Source organism: Myotis yumanensis, unplaced genomic scaffold (genome assembly GCF_028538775.1).
Source record: "Myotis yumanensis isolate MYYU_CA2020_CCGP unplaced genomic scaffold, mMyoYum1.0.hap1 SCAF_3, whole genome shotgun sequence".
NCBI lineage: Eukaryota > Metazoa > Chordata > Mammalia > Chiroptera > Vespertilionidae > Myotis > Myotis yumanensis.
Window position 1 is genome coordinate 83,552,454 of NW_027223754.1, and position 3,745 is coordinate 83,556,198.

The following is a 3,745-nucleotide window of genomic DNA, read 5'->3' on the forward strand; positions in this document are numbered from 1 at the left end:
TTTTTCTTTAAAATACATTTTTATTGATTTTAGAGAGGAAGGGCGAGGGAGAGAGAGATAAAAACATCAATGATGAGAGAGAATCATTGATTGGCTACCTCCTGCACGCCCCCTACTGGGGATCAAGCCTGCAACCTGGCCATGTGCCCAGATTGGAAATTAAACTGTGACCTCATATTTTATAGGTGGACACTCAACCACTGAGCCACACTAGCCTGGCATGATCTTTTCAATGTATTACTGGATTTGTTTTGCTAATATTTTGTTGAGGATTTTAGCATCTATGTTCATCAGGAATATTGGCCTATAATTTTTTTTTTGTAGTTTTTTTTTTTAATATGGAACGTTTCACAAATTTTCATGTCATCCTTGTGCAGGGGCCATGCTAATCTTCTCTGTATTTTTCCAATTTTTAGTATGCTGCTGAAGTGAGTACTTGTAGTGTTTTTATTTGGTTTTGGAATTAGGATAATGCTGGCTTCACAAAATGAGTTGTGGAGTTTTTCCCCCTCTTAAATTTTTTGGAATAGCTTGAGAACGGTAGGCATTAGTTCTTCTTTGAATGTTTGATGAAACCAGGCTAGATTATTTATTTGAGGTCCCCCCCATACCACCCCCCCCCCCCCATTCCTGGAGATAGCCTATAATGCAATGAATTTCCCTCATAGGACTGCTTTCACCATGTCCCATAGATTTTGGGTTGTAGTGTTCTAATTTTTATTTGTTTAGCAACATATTATTTAGCCTCCATGTCTTTGTGTGTTTTTCAGTTTTTTCCCTCTTAATTGATTTCCAGTCTCATACCATTATAATTAGAGAAGGTCTTGAAATGATTCCAATCTTATATTTATTGAGATCTGTTTTGTGTCCTAGCCTGTCCTCTATCTTAGAGAATGTTCCATGTGCACTTGAATAATGTATATTTGGCTGCTTTGGGGTGAAATGCTCTAAAGATATCAGTTAAATCCATCTGATATAGTGTGTCATTTAAGGCTAACATTTCCTTGTAGACTTTCTGACTGGAATATCTATCCATTGATGCCAATGGGGTTTTATAATCTACTGTGACTGTATTATTGTCAGTCTCTTCCTTTATTTCATCAATATTTGCCTTTACATATTTAGGTGCAACTATGTTGGGTGCATAAATGATTACAAGGGTTGTATCCTCTTGTTGGATTACTTCCTTTATTTTTAGTAGTGTCCTTCTTTGTCTCTTACTGTAGCCTTTGATTTAAAGCCTATTTTTTTCAGATACAAGTATTGGTACCTTAGCTTTTTTTTTTCCTATCCATTTGCATGAAATATCTTTCTCCATCCTTTTACTTTTAGTCCGTGAGTATCTTTTGTTCTAAGGTATGTACTTATTGCCATTTTATTCTTTAATTATGTGCCTCTATTCCTCCTCTTTCTCCCTGTCCCCTCCTCTTCCTTCTCCTTATCCTTCTCCTTCTTCTTCTGCATTATCGTCATCTTCAAGAAGGCCCTTGAACATTTCCTGTACCATTGGCTTGGTGGTAACAAACTCCTTTACCTTTTTCTAGTCTTGGAAATTCTTTATTATTTTTGTTCAATTTTAAATGATAGTCTAGCTGGGTAAAGTAATCTTGGTTTTAGTTCCTTGCTTTTCATTACTTTGAATATTTCATGCCAATCCCTTCTGGCCTAAAATGTTTCTGTTGAGAAATCAATTGACAGTCTCATGGGAGATCCCTTGCTCCTTTTAAGATTATCTCTTTTTGTGTAACCTTTCCCATTTTAATTATGATGTATCTTGGTGTGGACCTCTGTGGGTTCACCTTGTTTGAGACTCTCTGAGCTTCCTGGACTTGTATGTCTTTTTTCTTCACCAGGAAAGGGAAGCTTTGCATCATTATTTATTCAAATAAGTTCTCAATCCATTTGTTCTTTTTATTCTCCTTCTTGTACTCCTATCCTATGATGCAGATGTTGTTATGCTTTCATGAGGTTAGGGAAGCTTTGGGTCATTATTTATTCAATTCATTGCTCTTTCTCTTCTCCTTCTGGTACTCCTATGATTGCAGACGTTGTTATGCTTCATGTTGTCCCAAAGGTCCCCTAAACTCTCCTCATTTTTAAAAATTCTTTTTTCTTTTTGCTGCTCTGATTGGGTGTTTTTTCTACAATGTATTCCAAATCACTGATTAGAGCCTCTGCTTCATCCAGCCTACTGTTTATTCTTTTAGTGTAATCTTCATTGTAGATATTGTATTCTTCATTTCTGACTGGTTCTTTTTTATGGTTGTCATTTTTCATGCTCTTGTGCCAGAAGCCAGTTCCAGCATGTCAGCAGGGCTGAATCATCTAGAAATGGCTGAGGGCATTTCCCCAAACCTGAAAAGGATGCATTAAATGATTGCATGCTGCCAGACAGCTAAGGGCATCTCAAGCTACATGTTATTGCCTCCTACTGGCCAAACACCTGAACAGCCATAGGCAATTTCCCCCAATCTGACAATGGATTCTGTATAACTAACCCTACCCTTTGATATGTATACCTACCTTGCCTTAGGACAAATTGTGTTAATAAATAGCAAGGGGTCCTGAGACAAGGGGAACTTGGTTTCTTTAGCTAAGCTCCTCTGGCCCCCCAAATGCCTTTCAAAATTATGTTTCATCTCTGGACTCTTGATTAATCTATGCACAGTGCCTTCTCCAGATTCCTGAACCCTTCTAGATGCTGGATCAAGACCACCGGCACTCTTGAGCATCCTTGTAACCATTACTTTGAACTCTATATCTGATAAATTGCTTACTTCCATTTCATTTAGTTTTTTACCTGGAGATTTCTCCTGTTCTTTTATTTGGGGCCTCTTTGTCTCCTCATTTTGTCTGCCTCCTTGTGTTTGTTTCTGTGTATTACATAGATCTGCTAAGACTCCCAGTGTTGGTGGGATGGCCTTATGTAGTAGGTGTCCTGTGAAGTCCAGTGATGCAGTCTCTTGATTACCTGAGGTGGATGCTCCAGGAATGTCCCCTGTGTGTTTTATGTAGACCATACTGTTTTAATTGAGTCTTGTTTGCTATTGGCCTGCTTGTGCATGTGATCAACCCTCAGCTTGGATGACTCTGGGGATCAAACCCAACCAGTGTGTGAGCTGCTATGTAGGTGCTGACCAGATGAAGTGGAATTCCCTTTCCATATGCCACTTGTAAAGTTTATTGGATCCTACTCTTGTGTTTTCTGAAGCTGGCTACCGGATGTATTTGTTCTGGGTCTCTTGGGATGGACTTGGGTGCAGGCCAATATCAGATGCTGCCTATGACTGGCCCTGAGCAATCTGTTGGAGCTGTAAGCAATCCACAATCTGGGGTGGTTGACTCTGCTGTGCCTGGGTACTCACGCAAAGGAACAACTACACACAAAGGTGGGCTTTAACTAGAGATAGGCCTATGGGAATGTCAGCAAAAGTCCCAAATCACCTCAAGAACCACCTCCATCTGCCTCCTCCTGCCAGCTACATGTTAGGCTCAGTCACTGAAAGAGCCTCTGGCAATACAGGAGTTGCATGAAGTAGATTCTCAGTGAGTTACCAGGTAGGGGCTAGTGGATTTTACCAGATTGATATATGTTCAAATTCAGTGCCAGTCTTGGGTCTGAGACCACTTAACAAATGTCCTCAGTTATACCTGCCACCTGCTGTGTGTTCGAACACCTTTGTGTTAGAGCTGGGTCTCAGGGAGTCATCATGGTGAGGCCAGGAGAGTTTATCAGGCTCAAGCA

The 3,745-nt window shown here is 39.9% G+C and overlaps 1 non-coding gene across 1 annotated transcript; it reads right to left on the reverse strand.

Moving 5' to 3' along the window:
• Positions 1-332: 332 nt before the first annotated feature.
• LOC139007777 (U6 spliceosomal RNA) lies at positions 333-436 on the reverse strand. Its single transcript, XR_011470939.1, has one exon. It is a non-coding gene; the product is annotated as a U6 spliceosomal RNA (small nuclear RNA).
• Between the last annotated feature and the right edge of the window lie 3,309 nt (positions 437-3,745).